This window comes from Prenolepis imparis, unplaced genomic scaffold, assembly GCF_030444845.1.
Source record: "Prenolepis imparis isolate NDT839.2.m4 unplaced genomic scaffold, iyPreImpa1.0 SCAF_9, whole genome shotgun sequence".
NCBI lineage: Eukaryota > Metazoa > Arthropoda > Insecta > Hymenoptera > Formicidae > Prenolepis > Prenolepis imparis.
This window is the reverse complement of record NW_028141167.1, coordinates 7,706,581-7,727,330: the sequence shown is the minus strand read 5'-3', so window position 1 is coordinate 7,727,330 and position 20,750 is coordinate 7,706,581. Positions and strand designations below refer to the sequence as shown.

At 35.9% G+C, this 20,750-nt stretch overlaps 1 protein-coding gene and 1 long non-coding RNA gene across 2 annotated transcripts in view; one reads left to right on the top strand and one right to left on the bottom strand.

Annotated features, from left to right (window-relative positions):
* Window positions 1–6,340, bottom strand: part of LOC145940355 (protein Fe65 homolog) — a 151,191-nt gene extending 144,851 nt beyond the window's left edge. Inside the window, exon 1 of the mRNA XM_083045412.1 lies at window positions 6,022–6,340. The gene's annotated coding sequence lies outside the window, so the exon portion shown is untranslated. The remainder of the gene's footprint in view (window positions 1–6,021) is intronic.
* The window catches only part of LOC145940356 (uncharacterized), a 124,010-nt gene that overhangs the window by 14,258 nt on the left and 89,002 nt on the right, over window positions 1–20,750 (top strand). The window lies entirely within an intron of this gene.

Sequence of the window (20,750 nt, the reverse complement as noted above, 5' to 3'; positions counted from 1 at the left end):
AACTCGCGCCGGACGTTATTCGTGTGGGAACGCGCGATATAAAGATTTGATTAAAAAAGCGCAACGCATAACATTTGAAATCATCTCGCATCCTCCGCGGCTGGCTCCTGCCCTTTTGCCCCCCCGCTATTTTTCCACCGAATTTCCAGGCGCAGTAGACACGCCCTTCATCGACCGTTTCCTTTGCGAATTAAGCGCAAGATAAGGTAGTGGTGTTTCGGTGGGATGGTAGAGGGGCGAGGAAAGTCAAGGGCAAGGGCGCGGGTGCGAAACTGAGGAGAAAAGGACACAGAGGAGGGTGGAAACTCCGACAGACCATGGCGCCTGAATGGTGGAACAGCTGGTTGGTAACATCTTTTTTTATGTCACCGCCTGTATTGTCTACTCATGCAAATTATCGTACAAGATGTGTCCTAAGCCTTGGTAACTTTACTTTAACATAGGACGCCGCAATAAGCCCGGGAGTTTAAGTCGACAGAATTTAGAAAGGAGGGTTGCCTTTGTAAAAATAATGCGCTGAAACGTTCCGTAAAAAGTATTTTTAGTTTATTTACATATTTCTCTCATATTAATTTTCTCAAAACATACAGCGCATAAATCCCAAAAATATCTCTACATCTGTATTTTACATTTATAAAATACGAGTGAGTCATATTTCATACGACACATCACAAATTTTTTAGATGAAACGACAGCATTCGCAGAACATATATGCGATTCTTGTCAAAAGTAAAGAATTTCTTTCACGGATGAAATTTCAGATAAGGCATTGCTCTCCAAGTCAATCGACAATAGCGAGTCGCTAGGGAAGAGGGTGAAAAGGAAATGCTGGCATTTCAGCACCTGTCTTTTCTCCCTTTTGTTTTTTGTTCGGTCCGTCCCTTTTGCTAAAGGAATAAGCCTCTAAATTTTGTGAATTCCGAGAAGGCGAGTTTCGTAGCGCTCGCCATAAATCCAGCTCCCGTCGCGACTCGACGGGGGGGTTTGTGTTACAGCAGCCCCTTTATGCAATCTTACTTAGTGATTAACCTACGACAAAGCGCGAGTTAAATATTTACTTTAATCGGTGCTAATCAGCTATAAAGTGATATTTTAATTCAAGTCTGCACCCGCAGCAATTTATTACGATAATAAAATCTATGATAAATTAATTAATTCTACATCTGTCTTTGCAAAGACGGATTAACCTGTCTAGAACAGAAATATATTATATTTAGAAGCGTTTCTCCTTTACACAAATTAAATATTAAAAATTCTACCAGTATATAAGAAAAATGTTTAAAATCTTGTTTTATTTCAGAAAAATTTCTTACAAATTTTTATCGCATCAGTGGCTCTCTCGGCTGCATTTTAATTAAATATCGATGAAAATAGTTCATATTAGTTTTGCGAATAAATAATTATTACAATAGCCATAAATCTTAATTCTCTGTTATTCGACAAATTTAACGTAAAATGACGTGTCATAAATAAAAATAGCTATGACAAAATTGTGTTTCAAACTAGTTATTGTCATTTTTGAATTAAAATGTAATATATAAAATGTAGTATGTTGGGGATTTTTAAATCAATGGATTAATTCTTGTGTGTGTGTGTGTTATATAAACCTTCAGTAAAATTACATCAGTCAAAATTAATCAATAAAAAAAATGTACAGCAGAATCCAAAATTTTTATGACAATGAGACAAAGAAAGTTACGAATATATTAAGAAACTTTCGTGTAAATCTTTTTTTCGCAAATATTCTGATTTTCATATTTTGAATAACAAAATTACTATTTAATGTCACTAAATTAACACAATAAAATCTTTTTAAACAATTAAATTACGCTTGCATATATTAAAAAGTAACAGAAAATAACAGAAAATATATTAAAATATATTATGAATAAAATATATGTATTATGAAGGATGAAATTAGTGCATAAATAATAAAAAGAATATCTCGAAAATCTAACGGTATGGGAAACTTTATAGTTTTCTCTTAATTAGGTTGTGTCAACCTTGGTTGCGTGAACATAGATCTTCTCTTCGTGACCCGCATACGCCACTTTGTATTGCCCCGCGAATTTACTGAGAAGCAAGGACATGCCGGGACATGTTCTTCCTTCCAGCATCAAAGGCTTCCGGATTTGAAGTGCAAAGAGAGTTGGCGAACGGAAAGAGAATTGCCTGAGGTTTTTCTAAGTTAATATCTATCTATCTTTATTTGTCAAAGTAAAAGCTATGAAAGAATATTCATTAAAAAGATATTTTCAAGATTGAAAAGATGTGTTCTCCAAATCGATGAAATTTATATTTATTTTTAATTAATACACAAATATGGAATATACGAGTTATTTTTGAATATCGAAGTAAATAATTTGGATAATCATAATCTGGCTAATCCATGATTGAGCAAAAAGAAAATGTATTATCGATGACCGAATGTGTCAAGAGGAATTTGCCGGATATCCGCTTTTTTCTTGTCAGACATTCTAATTAGATTTTAGAGAGGCGTTTGTCGATGCAGGAGAGTGCCGCGATGATAGGGGGAAAAATGGTGAGGGAAGGAAGAATTCCATCTGTCGAACTTATAAACGATCGTTCTCCGTCCCGATTTCATTTCACGAGCCGTCGCACAACTAGACGCCTCTTCCTCCGCCTCTTCTCATAATTGTCATAACTTCCTGCATTTTCTCGCCGTTTTATATCATCGCTCGTACATTTTCCTCTCTCTTTACCAGTTTCTCATTCGTTTCCCCGAACTCGCTGCTTATAGAAGGGAATGAGGATGACTTTCCGACCGTGCACAGGAAAGCATTAGCAATAAATTATAGAGGTATGTCAGGAAATGATAAAATATTCGCGTGTTCGCGGTGTTATTGATAGCTACAGTATTATGTCTTCAATTTTCGCGTAATTTGCAGTGTAACGCTTCAATTTACATTATTTTTAATATAATTCTATAATAATATCGCGCGAGAAAACAATTTTATAAATACAAGCAGATTTTCTTTACTATATATACATAGATATATATGTCTTATAAAACTTTTCTAAAATTATTTTTATACAGTCACATTTACATTTGTTAACGACTGTCTTGACTGAAAGTCAAGGATGTTAGAGACGATTCGGCAAAACGACATTTGACGACACGCGACACGCGATTTGTCGAGAAACCACGTTTGAACAGTCTTTTGACCCGCGACAGTCAAAGAGCGCATTCACGATCTATGGTGACCTTAAGCACACTCGGATTCCCTCTCGTTCATGCCAATCCTGGAAGTCGCCCTCGTCCAAATTCCCCATACGTCGAAGCGCCAAAACGAAATTCAGGAAACGGCGGCACAACGTACGGGGGAAGCCCCCATCGAACGAGGGGATGATCCCGGGTTAAGGTCAGACCGCGGGGCCGATTCAGTGCCGTATTACGGTAACCGGTGCTCTTCTCGGCCTCGAAGGGTCTCGGGGCGGAGAAACGTAGACGGCGAGAAAGGCCGGGAGAGAAGAGAGAGAGTATTGACGTTGCGCTGCTTTTAAATATTGCATCCAAGTCACGTTCCGGGACCGTATCCTCGTGCTCTTCCCTCCGTCCTCTCCGCGCACTCTTCTCCACTCCTAGTATCTCTCGCGACCGAACGTCGTATAACTACCACAAGGTTTCCAAGGAGACAAAGGAAGAAGCAACGCGACAGCAAAGGACGAAGGGATGAGGACGAAACGAAAAAAAAAAAAAAAAAAAAATATTCGCGAAGGCTACCATCCACGGGGGTGGAAGGATAAGAGCGCGGAAGAAAAATAATAATGCACGCGGGTGTACATACATACCACCATGTCTGCATGGGACATACGTTTTCACGCTTTGGAAGAATGAAATCGAGGGAAATAGGAAAAGAGAAGAAGAAAGGGAAAATCATTTTTTATTCATTTTTATTTTTTCGCGTTTCTCTTTCTCTATCTGTTCTTCTGGTCGCTTATGCTTGGTTTCGCGCCTCGTCATTTCGCAAATGATCTATTCACTTTGATTTTCACCGCGATTTTACGAACTGCTGCTTTTCCGATAATTTTATAGGTATGAGTGAAGAGATCGAGAGAGTTCAAATGGCTCAAAGCTAGACGAAAGAATTTACAGGGGGAATGAATCGCGCGGTTGAGAATTGAAGATGATACTTTGATCGTGTTTAATAAAATTTAATAAAACATCTTACTTTATTAAAATTGATATTATTAATATAATTATATATATATATTAAAATTTTATTAGAAAGAGGAGAGTATATATATATAATAATCAGAGAGAAAGAGAAAGAAAAAGAGTGATAAATTAAATTTATTCTTAAATTATTAAAAATATTTTCAAAGCTTATTTTTTTCATTGTAAATTAAATTTTTGAATGATTTATAAATAGTTCACGCTCTTTTTCCTAAGTTAAAATGGTTTAAATTTTAAATATTAGGATACCGCGTGTTATCAGTTGGATTAAAAGCTCATCGACGAGGAAGGAGAAACGTGACACGTGTTTCGTATCGATCTCATTGTTCGGTCCACGAACGATATATACGAAATCCCAGAGCTTTAAGCGAAAAACGAAAGGAAAGGAACGTAAGAGAACTGCGCGTTGGGGTCTTTTTTCCGCTCTATCTGCTTCTCGCGCACGATTCTTAAATATTGCACGAAATCGATCTTTGGATTGAAGTCTTACGATTTATTACTATTGGTATTGGATCCGTCTATGCTATATTAGCGAAAACTATTGCGGGAATTTTGGCGTATCGATCTGCCGCAACGAAGATATATGAAATTCTACATTTTCCGTTCGACTTTTCACTCGTACATTTCCTATGCATTGTAGCTAGTCGCGAGAAGTTATCAATGACTAATTGATATTCATGTTGTGAATGATAATCAGGATCTTACATAGGAATTTTTTAAGAATCTCATTTTTAAAATTTTAATAGAATTGATGAAATTCTGGCATACTTATATTAATAATATCTGGCATATTTTAAGTCATTTATCTTTTACATTTATTCATTAGATTTTATTTTAAAACGTATTGACAATTTTACATTTTTTGAAAAAAATTAGAATTTCATAAAAATTCTGAAAATACATATGTGTTAAATATTAATTTCTTGACACTTGATTTATATGACTTATAATAGTTGCAACAAGCATGTAATTATTTTTTACATCGGTAAAAAATAGTTCAAGGTTTCAATCAGAAATATTAGTGTGTGGTAGATGTAGTTAGTTGAAGCATTTGTTTTATGTGATCGCGTTTTTAATATTGAGAATGGTTACAATTCTTTATATGAGAGTTTTGAAAACGCGATAGGGAAAAGTAAAAAGACAAAGCGTCTTTATAATTTAGATCATAACGTCCGGTTGTGTTGGGCGCGAATTCTCATCACGTAGAAAAAGAAAAAGTGCTCCGTGCTTATCAGCGGTGCACGAGAACAATAGGCGAGAATTACCTTTCGCAATAACCGGAACACACTTATATCGCTCTACAGCTAGAATAAGATTTTACTGAAAAGCGTTAAGCTCGCGCCGACAGCTTCGAAAGCGCGAATATAGAGTATGAAATTTGTACTATCAAAAGAGAGACAGCTGTCAGATACTGATGTATTACGCAATATTTGAAAAGAAAAAAGATTTGTTTTCAGTATCAAGTAAAATCAAGTTAATTAAATTCAGTCAATTTATAATTTGAATTATCAAGATATTTACATTATAAAAAAAAAGATATTTTTTTAATTGAGAATTCTAGATTTTTTATTTATTTATAATAAATTCTGATACAAAGATATATAAAAATATAATAAAAAGTGATGTCACACGTGTTAGATTGAAATGTCAGGAATAATATTATATTATAGTGTGTACCATGAAAATCGAAGGAGTTGATCGAGTTCTATCCCTTGCGAGGCAAAACCGTGTCGTTGATGATATCGGTCAAAAATCGTTCTACGAATTCCTGAACAATCCCTTCGTTCTTCTAAAAAATGGTGTAACGACAAAAAAATACTTACAGCGATGTCCGAAACCGTTTCCACCCTCGAGGACTCTCGCGAGCAACCTGGAGCCAGCTGGCTTCTCCCTCCACTGTTTCTCGTTTTCTCTCTCGCACCCCGTTGGCCCTCACTGTCTCCCGTTGCACCTGGTTGCATCGAACCTTTCGGAACAAGGATAACGCGCGTACTGCGCCGTAGAACGAGGAGAGAAACGATATAACGCAGCGCGGAATACACACGTCACGCAAACACGAACGGGTGGTGCGCGAGGGTGGTGAGGTTAGAAATGCTGTAGTGTCTAGGGGTGTCGTGCACAGAGGGTTGCCTAGTTCGCGTCGAGGGCGTCACGGCGCTGCCAAGCGACGACGCCGTCGTGTTCCTGCAACCCCCTGCGAGTCCTCCCTCTCTCTTGCTCTCTTGCGCGCGCGCAACCCCCCATTGGTTCATGGCAGCAGCAATCCCTTACCCCCATCTGATACCGTTCAGGAACGTCGTTTAGAAACGCGCACGTGGGTGCCTTTAAATGTCATGTCATTCTTTTCGTTCGTATTTTGCGAAAAACGCGAAAAATATACATATAAAAGTAATCTTTAAAATTGTTTTAAAATAAAAAGCAAATAAACGCAATTATTTTATTGTATTTATGTAGCTAAATATTCAAATATGCGTATTATTATATTTATGTAAACACAAAATAATTTAGATTTAATTTAAGATGAGTGTGATTTTTTAAAAATTTAATTTACGGTGTCTCACGTTATATAAATTAAAGTGATAAAATTCGAGCGTTAAGCTTCCAGATTCTCAATCAAAGGAAATGCAGAAAATTATGTAATGTAAGATCGTAACGTTGAGCTTTGAAGGAACCGCGAAGTTAATCTATAAATTACATAAACTTGTATATGGATTAATCAGTGTCTAGAAAGTTGACTTAACATCCCCTCATAGCTGTCTGACTCGCGATGTGTACACGCATTTTCACTTTTCGCACCCGATAATGATAATAATAGTATTATAGTAAGTTCTTTCCCGGTTTTCTTCACGCTGTGTTTTTTTGAATATTAAACGCAATTGAATCTCGTTCGTAAAATGTTTTAGCAGGATGCGCTTTAATGTTTTTGAAAACTTAAATTTCTTGGCGAATAATTATCGAGAAAATTGTGCATAAAATTTTGAAAACTTCAAAATTTTTTAAATTTTAACATTCTTTTATTTGCTATGCAGATAATAAGATATCTAATATTTAGCGACGGGAATAATAAGATGATAGCGGTTTTGATTAAAATCGAATGATTTTTGTCGTATATAACATTTCGAGATTTTCATAATAAAAAATTCGAAGAAAATCCGAAATTTAAGGAAATATATTGCTTACTGAAAGAAAAATTGCATCAAAATGGTGCGATGTTATTGAGTAACGGGCAAAGCGATTGGAAAATCGGAAAATTTGCAGTGGATTGGTGAGGCGTTCTGCCAGGTGATCGAAGGCTTGTTAACGATCGTAATAGACAATGGCTTCAGAAAGCGTGACAAGAGCTGCACCGTAATTGTGTACTTGCCAGAAGGGAGGGTTACAAAAGTGAATTGCTGGGTCGTGTCACGCGCTACGACAAGCGTGCAAAAATCGATACCAACAGAGACCTGTTCTGAAATTGCTGTATCTCTTATCTCATTTTCTTCATCCGGCTCATGCGCTGCTTTTTATTCGATTCGAAGAATACCAAATATTAATTATTTAAATTTTATATCATTTACAAAATAAAAGATTTATTTGCTATTATAAATTTATTGATGCAATACATGTATATATTTTTCGTTAAGTAAAATTGTCTATCGTCGAAACATTTTCCGATATCAGGGCAACCTATATATTTGTCAATAGAAATTGCGTTTTATCGTTCTATTCAAAGTGTTCGACAGGTTTTAAAGAGTAAAGCCGATCAGTTGAGCTGGAAAATTTATTGAGACGTATCTCGCTGGATTGGACATTTAAATACACGTCGCACCGCGTCGACATTTCCATCGTTTCGTCCAGTCGCATCCATCGGTTTCGGGCTTATTAATTATTCCGCGTGGCGAGTGGACCGAGACAGGAGAAGCGATTACCTGGCGGTACACGAAAAAAGGGTACAATAATAATCCCAAGTAATTTTGCGTAGCCGGTTTATTTATTAAAAAAGGCTCGGAGGCGAGCCATCTCTTTAAATCACGCGCATCCCTGGAGCACGTTCTTTCTTCTCTTTCTCTCCTCTCTCTCTTTCTCTTTCTCTCTAATATTTATTAATCTCATTCGTGCTGACGACTTCTGGCAATAGCATGTACATATATACATTGACTGTCCACCCCGTAGAAATCGGATTCTGCAACATTAATATCCACGCTCGTCTCTCCGATTCCCTATCGGCTTTCGCAGAGAAAATGCACCCTTCGTTACACATTCGCGAAACAAAATTGCTCGAAAAAATTACCGTACTAATGAGCGCATTGCATTCATAATTCGCACTAGTCAAGCAGACAATTTATCTTTTAATAAATACGCGAAATCTGCACTGCAAATTATATTCTACGTAGTGAATAAAAAATTTTAAACCTTTCTCTTTTTTGCGTAAGAATAAACGTGATATACTTAAATAAAAAAAAGTAAAAATAATGTTTATATTGAATTGTGATATTTTCTAATAAGAGATAAAGATTCAAATAAAAAAAATATTCACTTTAACTTGTGAAAAAAATTTTATAATCTACGACACAATCTTGTCGCGCACACAAAAAAGAAAGATCGACGAAATTAATCATTAATGCCATGCAGTCGTGAGTGTGTATGTTCGAGCGGTAAATTAATAGCAGACGCGAAAGGCAGCAGTTATATAAATTTCTTAATCGGTTTGCACCACGACTGTCTCAAGAGCGTGCATTAAACGCAACATTAAACGATTATATATTTCCGAGTCGCCGCATAAGCGGCCGCAGTCTCGAGGGTCGCCTCGACAGGTTTATACGTCAAAGTTTACTAAAGACTCTTCAGAACCGGTGCACCGAACCTTTGTGACATAGGTCTTTCACCATTAGTCGTGCAGGTGCATCAAATACACAAATGAAACTTAAACGGGCTGTATTAGGCGTAATTCACTTAATTACGACACGAATTGGAATATTTAGCGTTAAAATTATTTAAACGAGAAAGTGCGCGATTCCATTAATTATGAATAAGTATAGGAAATAAATAACTTCCGCAAAAATAATCCGCGATTTAATAGTCTTACTAAAGCGCGTCGCACGCTCACACGAATTCCAAAACACCCTGAATACTTTATGCGACTGTATAGGAGCGCGAAAACCGAGTTGAGTCGAAGGGAGGGCATTAGGGGTGATTGTAATTTCACACATGGCGTAACGCACTGCTCCGTCACCCTTCGCCTCTCGGCTTACACCCTGCAATGTGAGAAGCCTTCCGCAGTTGTACTCTTCCATTCCTCTTCGTCGCTCCAACACTTCGCGTCGTGTATTTTGCTGTCGTCCGTTGGACGTACGAATGCATACCACATGCCATGGAATATTTACTTCTGTTTTTCACTCTCTTCCTTTTCGTCCTCTTTTTCTCTTCTACTTGCTTTCCATTTAGTCATCTTTGCACTGTTGCTACGAGACACTACCCTTCATGTTCCATGACAAACGGAACCGATAATTGTAATTATCAACTGATAGTCCGGAGCTGATTAGAATTGGAGCAAATGGAAGCTGCTTGCTTAATAGCTTGCTTAGTAGCGACAATTAATTATCTCAGAGGTCACATTACATAGACACATTACAGTTACCTTAAAGGTAATTGCGAATGTAGTTTAAAGTTTTATTAAGGAAGTTAGTAAATATAGGCAGATAAGATGCAAAAAATATATAAAATATGTGAGATTTTTCCATTCTTAATTAAAACATCATTATTGGCGATAATTAGTTTTTTTCGAAATTTTAGGGTCGCGATTTAGATACCATAACGTTAGGTCATGATACGTCTTTTTAAATATTTTTTGTTATCGAACGAAAAGGTTCTACTTTATTCATATTTTCCCATATTTTTAAACGCGCTCTTTCATTTTATAATAAGTCTTAATCATTAGGGGCAATAATTAATTTTTTCGAAATTTTAGGGTCGCGATTTAGATAACATAACGTTAGGTTGTGACACGTCTTTTATCAATATTTTTTATTATCTCTCGGAGGACCATTTCTTAATGCACTCTGATATTTTTAAACGCGCTCTTTTATTTTTTAATATGTTTTAATCATTACCAGCGATAATTAGTTTTTTCGAAATTTTAGGGTCACGATTTAGATACCATAACGTTAGGTCATGACACGTTTTTAAAAAATATTTTTTATTATTGAACGGAGGACCACTTTGTTCATGTTTTCCCATATTTTTAACCGCGCTCTTTCATTTTTTAATGTTTTAATCATTATCGACGATAATTAATTTTTTCTTAATTTTAGGGTCGAATCATATATCTTATGTAATGTCACGTTTTTTTCAATATTTTGCATTATCTTTCGGAGGACTATTGAATTGGGCGGTTAATACGATCTCTGTGGTATACATCAAAACATATGACGATGAAGTGACAATTTTGCGAATGTCGTATTTCTTAATTGAATACGTCAGAATTTTTCACAAATAAATTTGAGCTTTAAAGGAAGAAGGATAATGGTATCAAAATTGCGTTGACATTACTTATTGCAATCCTGTCACAAAATAATGATGACTACGTCTCGTATCGAATCGATGACGACGAATTATTGAAAATGACATTACACACATTTTTCTGAATTTTTATTTTTGTGTGAGCTACTTTTGTGATATTCAAAAATCACGAGGGAATGGTGATTGTAGTACCTAATAATCAAAACGGCGCAGTAGCGTAGAATCTTCACAGTCTTGCTGATATGATAGGACCAGTTTTTAAATAATAATAATATGAATATACCTGGAAATAACAATAATCAAAATCCGTTGATTAATATTCGAAACAGATTATTTCATGCATTATTCATCAAAGTAGCGCTATGGAAACTCTTACAAAGAAAATTATAAGATATTAAAAAGAATGTGGTATAGGATACCGAATCGGATATCGGTGACGTAACTAACCGAAGAGCGTAACACTGACTGAGCCTATAATGCACTTTATGGAAACAGATTTCTTCTTGCATAAATATGCAACTTGCCCTTTGAGCGGTTTTAAAAGATCCATAGGAGCTGTCCGTGCGCCCGTTTCGTGAAATTTCTCCGCTTCGCTGCAACCGCGTTTCTCGGCGATATTTAATATCTCGAAACTAGTGCTGGTTGCCCGGATCACGCGGGTTGGGAGGAAAAGGGAGGAAGAAAGCAGAGAGAAAACGCCAGGAAAACTGGCGCGAGTAGCGCCTTATCAAAAATTAAAATTTCATTCGGCCAAACGCCAGTGGGCGCTATCGAGATCCTCTCGGGGAGGGTTTGCGATAGTCTCTCGGAGAGAGATACCGGAAGCGATATACCGGAACGGCGTGCCCGGTATAAGAGGCAGTAAGCCTTAATCGTGAGAAACTAACTTGGCCGAAGTTTCGACGAGGCCGCCTCCGCTCGCCCTCCGCGCGCATTGTTCTCGTTTTTTCTTTGAATTTATGGCGCACTCCTGCGGCCCTTTACATCCCCGCCCGCGACTCTGTAAATCTGAATTTTCTAAATCTGGATTTATCGCGGTTGCACTTCCCGTCTATAATTTGTAGCACGACTTTCGAACTCGAAGTTACGCGCGATAAAAGATTCCTGATGCAATCATCGAAATCTAAAGACGTTGAGAAGTCAATCTTCGCAAAACAATTTCAGATTTATTTTTAAAATTTTGATTCTTTGAAATCTATATAAAAGGAAAAAAATAAATAATTACATACATGATGTTTAAATTGTGATTTTAAAATTACCATATTAAATCGCGTGCATTTATTTTTACATCAATATCAATTCTTTGACTGGTTGATACTTGGAAAATCCAAGAGCGGTTCGAAAAGTCGTTTTGAAATCCGAAACTTCTCCACGTCCTACGGACTCTGCTATTTCAAGGGGCGCAACCGTGGATAATCCGGATAACGCGATCGTGCTGGACAGAATCGCGAATCGGTTGTATTGGGATTGGAGCCAATCCGATGTGCTGGCGGTTGACAATTGGCGGCGTGGCAATGATTTCCGATGAGCAGGGCTGGGCAAATGTGGAGATTCTCACCAAGCAGAACGCGCGTATAGCTACCGAGCAGAGGGCGAGGAGGAACGAGTCACATCCGGTATTTGTGGCTGGCGGCCACACGCGGATTCCGTCCGATTTCCCTCGTTCCATCCAATAATTTTGCAAACGGCCGTTCAACCCGATTCTCATTTTCTCCTACCTTCGTGATTTTGTATTTCGTTCCTTCCTCTTGAACGACATATCTTGACGCAATATATGATCCCGTGAGAATTTCCTTTAACTTATGGAATTGTCCACACAAACATTTTATCTTCGATTTTAAAGAAAGTTGGCAAAATTGAACAAATAAAATGGGCAGACTATTTATACAAGAAAATTAAATTAATAATAAAAGTAAATTATTTTACTAGCTAAAAAAATGAGCCAAAAAAACAACTCTGATCGAGTGGACTAAAGAATATATGACAGATTTCGATGAAAATGATAAAATTTTTCCCTGCTTTTACATATGCGTTTTTGCTGTGCCGCGTCGATATGCCGGAATGATAAAAACGTGATAATGGATGCAAATGAATTCATACATTGGGAAAAGTATTCCGACATGTTATGCGCAATGAAAAAATAATCGCGAATCGGAAGGATATAAATGTATAATGTTTATTTTAAGCTCTTTTGCCGTAATCTGCTTGAAAGTCAGCAGGTTTTTCTTCGATTCTCGAATCTAAAATACTTTGCGTGATTTGATTACATCGACAACTTTTTCAGAAAATATATATAACGCAAATTCCGCGGAATGTTTCTGTACCGCATAGAAATATAACTATAAAATATATCATTTATTCGAAAATAATAAAACACAATGCAAGAGAATTGAAATATTTCGATATATTAATTGTGCGATATTTTATTATTATTTACAATAATAAGTTTAAGAAATTTTTTATTCTAACAATAAGTATTTTATTAATAATACACAAAGAATTTTTGTCACTGTATATCTTATCGAATTAATAATTAATTTAATGATTTATAATTATATAAAATTCTACCATATAATGATAGTATATAGTAGTCTTCATAAAAAGAGACCAAAACAATAATTTTCCGCTTGCGAGAGACTATGGAGTCAAGGCGCATTGGATCTTTATTAAGCCAAAAGAGAAGAGAGGAATGATAGAAAAAGACATCTTCAGAGACGCGGCACGATTAAAAAGTAGCTTGTAGAACGAAAGGATCGAAACGTTTTGTCCCGATATTACTGCCAGAAACTATTCGTGGTCAATCCTTCTGCAATCGCAGAAGTTTCTCATCCCGTAGAAGGCAGGTACATTTTTCTAGAATAGCGGGACAAGTGTTGTCTGCGTGGCAAGACAGAAAGATGCTTTCATAAAGCGGCACTTTTCTTTTTGCGCCTTCGTCCGCGAATCCAATTCTTCCTTCCCCTTTGGTGCCTTCGCTTTTGTTCGGTCGTACCTTCTCTCACCTCGCCCTTCTTTCGGTCGCCATTTCGCTTTCAAGCACTCTCCTCGATGCGACAGTAGAGTCTTCGGCCTCGTTTTTCTTGAGCCTTATTTTCTTTTTACTATGAAAGAATTAATTTTTATTTCTTTCCTAATTGCGGCCTACAAATGTCTAAGAACAGCTGTGTTGCCTAACGGCAACTTGCGAGAATGTTCATTTCAAAACCAGTTGTTGCCAAAGGAAAGGATATTTAAGTCTAATTAGAAAGAGCATAGCTTTTTTTAATATATAGTTTTCTAAATTAACAAGAAATTTTTCTACGGAAGTACTCAATTTAAAAACGATTAATCGTTAAGTGTATTTTTATTCGATTCGCGGCAATACTTTTAATAATTTATTTACAAATTTGTTTATGCGTGCAACACACAGTGCATTCGGAAATTTAAATCGCCATGGAGTGTTATCTCGCAGCTGCGTTCCTTGCGAAAGGAGCTTGCGTTTCCTCGAGAATTCACCGGAGAACGCTCGAGTGAGAATTTCTGGTGGCTGATGGGGAGGATAACTCGTCCCCGAAGTGCAGTAACCTCGGCTGAGGAGTCCCGAACCCTCCTCTCTCTCTTTCTCTCTCTCTTTCGACTGCATTTCGTGCGAGAGAAGGCCTTATGATCCGTGCAAAATGAATGCATTTCCTCCCCTTCCCTCCCGAACCGGGTTGCATCCTTTTCGTCTTTTCTGTCGAGCCATTCACTAAATTGAGCATGCCCGAAGCGCAGAAATTTCACTTGAATCTTTCGGGGAAACCCAGCCCAAACATATCCCGCGGGCTCTCTTTCCTTGCCTGTCTTTTATTTCCTTCGAACCGAGATAAAATAATGAGAATATATTTCGACGCAGCTTCCTAAATTCAGCTTTCTAAAGCACAAGCGTTGCGTGAGATATGAATATCTTTCTCAGATATTGTTACTTTTGGAGCTGATATACTCGCGGTAGGCGAATAGAGTTGGTAATGAATTTTAAATTAAACACTGGCTGCTTGATCCTCCATTTACATTTACTGCAATTTAATATATTAATAAAATGGAGAAGATTTAAATTCAGCGTATTCGAAACCATTGTTGGGTGAATTAAATAATTTCCATAACATTATATATAATTTTTTTAATCATAAAAAAAGTTACCTTCTCAATCATAATCAAAGTTGAGGAAAATCAATTTTCAATTGTATTGATTAACATACAACGACTTTATCTAGATAATTTTTTTCTCTCTCTCTTTACATATGTATATATAAATATATACATATGCTTTTTGAATTATTTTTAAGACAGAAGCTAGGAAATTAGCGAAGAGGCAATTAAATGGAGACAGATTGTGACTGCGAGCAATCTGCCAGGACTGGCTGGCATGTAATGTTAAGCAGCGTTTGTAATATATTATTTAGACGAGATCCTGAAGCCATGGCACCGCAAGAAGCGGTGATCGAGTACCCCTATGCGTTTTCCGGAGGTGCCACGTAGATGGGTGGTAGAGGTAGTTACATCCGTTTCGAAACCGGGGAAACATCCCCCTCAATGAGACCATGCGGTTACGTAGTTACTTCTCTCCCCGGCGCTGTTCTCTTGGCTGTACTTACGTGTCCCGAACAGGTTACAAATGACGGGCGCGGTATTACAACCCGCAAATTACGCGCCTCCGTTTGCTCGTTCCCTCCCCTCGACTGCTGCAACGCAAATGTGCCGGTCCAGGACCGGTAGATTATATCGCTCGACTGCGAAAGCCTCCGACCACCCTTTCGTCGTACTCCTCGAACGCGCAGGATGTGAAGCCGGTTGACATTTCCAAGATAGGATATATTAACCGTCATTAGTCATTAGGGTAAACGATCTAAGACATTTGTATAATAGGTACTTTGGGGGGGAGGGGGAGAGAATGAGAAATTATAAAGATATGTGTATTAATAATAAAAATTCTATTAATTTAATATCTGCTTCTCTCTATGCATTAAAATACATAGTATTATACACATATAATTTTCACAAGAAATTCTACTAAATAATTATGAAAGAAAATATTTGTAAACTAAAAAATATCGCAATAATAATAATATAACGGATTGTAATAATTTAATTATAATAAAGATTAACACAAATAATTTAATATTTGTGCGAATGAAAATTTGAGTGCCACGAGCAAAGAAAAACATGTAATCTCATATGAAAAGTAAACGCCTCAACACGGGGGAGTATTTCTTTCGTTCATAAATTATAATATTCGTAGACCACCCTCGTCGTTAAGCGAATGCACGTTTTTCGTTCCGTGGAGGCTGCGCGAAATTCATTTACGGAATTAATACCGCGGATTTGGTTAAACGAAGAATTACTGCGTGTCGCGCATTTGCCTTAATTGCGCGAACAATATTATTCGCGTTGGGAGGCCGGATCATAAGTTTACATCGCTATTCTTTCGCTTTCGAATTAACGAAACCGGGATGTAATCAATTTAGCATATTTTATGTCGGCTGTACTTCTTCAATGCTGCTGCTAATGCGAAAGATGAATTATTTTTAATGAACTACCTATATTTTCCTAGAAATTATATTTTTTGCAGCACTTTTTAAACATACACCGGAAATGACATTATTATCACTTAGGTAAATTGATCAACATTCATAATTTAAAAAGGATAGAATAATTTTTTTAAATGTATATATTTCACAAACATATATGTAATATATATAAATATATATTCTTTTTGTTTCAAAATATAAGCACACAACAAATTATATTTATGACTAATTTTAATTTTAACATTATAAACATCACGCATTATAAATACTATCTCTACAAGCGATAAACGGTGCGATATCGTGTGCAAAGATTTAATTTTGCGTCGCGGTTTAATTTTCTGGAACACTGGACTCGCACATAGGATGCTGCACGCGTATCCAAAATCCTAATTTTGCCTCGGGGTGATCCTTTTCGCTTTCTCGGTCCATAATAACGCGGGAAAAGGAGCCTGCGTATTACGTTTGATTAATTAATTTACGTCGGTGGAACGCCGGATTATATGAACCCGAGGGCTATATCCTCTCCTACGATCTCGTCTCTCTCGTGAAGAAACGAAGTAAACAAACGATTCTGTTCGCTTTCCCAGCTGCTGTTATATACCTAATGGCATTAACATTTACCGGGACAACGGTTATGCAGGCAAGCAGGTAATTGAGTCGTGTAAATTTGCTAAACAACGTGACTGTCGTTTCACACGAAAATATAAGTTTCTCTCGAGATAGTGTCCTCATTGTTGGAAAATTGTATAAAGTTCGTATAATTATTATTCTTTAAATATATTTTCATTTTCAAAATTATAGTTTTTGAGATACATACTTAGCATTATACATAAAAAAAGCCGCGCCGTATAAGGTCCGCGGCGATAAATTAATGATACCGAATATTATAATACGCGCCAAAAATTTTTAATAACATATTTTCATATTATAATATCTGCAGATTACTACTGTATCAAAAATACAACAGCCTACACACGATCTTAATCAATATACATAAAAAAAGCCGCGCCGTATAGGGTCCGCGGCGATAAATTAATGATACCTAATATTATAATACGCGCCAAAAATTTTTTAATAACATACTTTCATAGTATATTATCTGCAGATTACTACTGTATCAAAAATACAACAGCCTACACACGTTCTTAATCAATATCTTAGCAGTCGCGTAAAAAAATCCTTTGTTTTATTATATTAATGACACAAAAATTAATATTATTTTTATTTTAATATTAATAGTGATTATACAGATTTATTTTTAATATTAATAATGACTTAATATTAAAAGTGAACTTTTATAAAAGGCATTGCAGAATATTTTCGTACTAAGCAGCGCACAAATTCTTTTATTTAATATACATAATATAAGAATACGCCGCATAGTGTCCGCGGCGACCCAGTATCGATATTTAATATTTCAAGGCTAGCCAAAAATTCATCACTCGTATATATCGATGGATTTGTGGTTTGTTTTAAGATATTAAGTGTCGATACAATGGTCCACATTCTGGATCTTTTTTTATCGATAAAACAAGGTTCAGAATGTGGGCCTATGCCGCCGCGGACCCTATGCAGCGCATTCTCATATTATGTATATTAAATAAAATAATTTGTACGCTGGTGTCTGCTTGGTACCAAAATATTCTGCAAACAATGTACTATCGAAATATACAAGAGATGAATTTTTGGTTCGTCTTAAAATATTAAATGTCGACACTATGTCGCCGCGAATCCTATGCGGCGCATTCTTATATTATGTATATTAAATAAAATAATTTGTACGCTGGTGTCTGCTTGGTACCAAAATATTCTGCAAACAATCGAAATATACAAGAGATGAATTTTTGGCTCGCCTTAAAATATTAAAAATCGATACGTTGTTGCCGCGGACCCTGTGCATATATAAATATGTATATTAAATAAAAGAATTTGTACGCTGGTGTCTGCTTGATACGACAATATTCTGCAAACAATGTACTGTTGAAATATACAAGAGATGAATTTTTAGCTCGTCTTGATGATACTTTGTTGTCGCGGATCCTGTACTGCGCATACATAAATTATGTATATTAAATAAAAGAATTTGTAAGCTCGTATCTGTTTAGTATAAAAATAATCTTTTTACAATATAGATACTATCGAAATTTTTTAATTTAATATACATAATATAAGAATGCGCCTCGTAGAGTCCGTGGCGACATAGTGTTGACTTTTAATATTTTAAAACGAGCCAAAAATCCCTCTCTTGTATACATCGACAGTACATTGTTTGCAGAATATTTTGATGCCAAGCAGACACCAGCGTACAAATTATTTTATTTAATATATGAAAAATAAATCTACGATGTATATTAGGGTCCACAGCTACAAAGTATCGATATTTAATCGATTTTAATATTTTAATAGAACTAAAAAATGTATTGCTTGTATATTTCGATAGTACATTGTTTACAGATTATTTTTATATCACTAGAACACTACAAAGCGCGCGCTTCGCGCGCGCCATTTATTTCCTTCAACTATACAATATAAGCTGCGGTCGAGAATGTGCTACTAATATGGAACAAAGATAGAATGATGTTTCGAATTATTCGTAGCGCATTCTCGATCCACAGCTTGTACGTTAATTACATATTATACAACAATTATAATATTTATCTTTTCATCTTTTGGTACCATGCAGACACCAGCATACAAATTTTTTAACTTGATATACATTAAATAAGGTTGCGTCGCATAGGGTCCGCGTCAAAAAAGTATCAATTTCTAATATTTTAAGACGAGCGAAAAACTCATCGATTATACATTTTAATAGTACATTGATTACAAAATCTTTTGGTACCAAGCAGACAACAGCGTACAAACTTTTTCATTTGCTATACATAAATTAAGGATGCGTCGCATAGGGTCAGCGGCATAAATGTATCAATTTCTAATATCTTAAGACGAGCCAAAAATTCATCGATTATACATTTTAATAGTACATTGATTACAGAATCATTTGGTACCAAATAGACACCAGCGTACAAATTTTTTAACTTGATATACATAAAATAATGTTGCGTCGCATAGGGTCAGCGGTAAAAAAGTATCGATTTCTAATATTTTCAGACGAGCCAAAAATTCATCGATTATACATTTTAATAGTACATTGATTACAGAATCTTTTGGTACCAAGCAGACAACAGCGTACAAACTTTTTCATTTGCTATACATAAATTAAGGATGCGTCGCATAGGGTCAGCGGTAAAAAAGTATCGATTTCTAATATTTTAAGACGAGCCAAAAATTCATCGATTATACATTTTAATAGTACATTGATTACAGAATCTTTTGGTACCATGCAGACACTAGCGTACAAATTTTTTAATACGATAAACATAAAATATGGATGCATCGCACAGGGTCCGCGTCAAAAAAGTATCAATTTCTAATATTTTAAGACGAGCCAAAAATTCATCGATTATACATTTTAATAGGACATTGATTACAGAATCTTTTGGTACCAAGCAGACAGCAGCGTTCAAACTTTTTCATTTGCTATACATAAATTAAGGATGCGTCGCATAGGGTCAGCGGTAAAAAAGTATCGATTTCTAATATTTCAAGACGAGCCAAAAATTCATCGATTATACATTTTAATAGGACATTGATTACAGAATCTTTTGGTACCAAGCAGACAGCAGCGTTCAAACTTTTTCATTTGCTATACATAAATTAAGGATGCGTCGCATAGGGTCAGCGGTAAAAAAGTATCGATTTCTAATATTTCAAGACGAGCCAAAAATTCATCGATTATACATTTTAATAGTACATTGATTACAGAATCTTTTGGTATCATGCAGACACCAGCGTACAAATTTTTTAATACGATAAACATAAAATAAGGTTGCGTCGCATAGGGTCAGCGGTAAAAAAGTATCGATTTCTAATATTTTAAGACGAGCCAAAAATTCATCGATTATACATTTTAATTGTACATTGATAACAGAATCTTTTGGTACCAAGCAGACAACAGCGTACAAACTTTTTCATTTGCTATACATAAATTAAGGATGCGTCGCATAGGGTCAGCGGTAAAAAAGTATCGATTTCTAATATTTTAAGACGAGCCAAAAATTCATCGATTATACATTTTAATAGTACATTGATTACAGAATCTTTTGGTATCATGCAGACACCAGCGTACAAATTTTTTAATACGATAAACATAAAATAAGGATGGGTCGCACAGGGTCCGCGTCAAAAAAGTATCAATTTCTAATATTTTAAGACGAGCCAAAAATTCATCGATTATACATTTTAATAGGACATTGATTACAGTATCTTTTCGTACCATGCAGACACCAGCGTACAAATTTTTTATTATGATAAACATAAAATAAGGATGCGTCGCACAGGGTCCGCGTCTAAAAAGTATCAATTTATAATATTTTAAGACGAGCCAAAAATTCATCGATTATACATTTTAATAGTACATTGATTACAGAATCTTTTGGTACCAA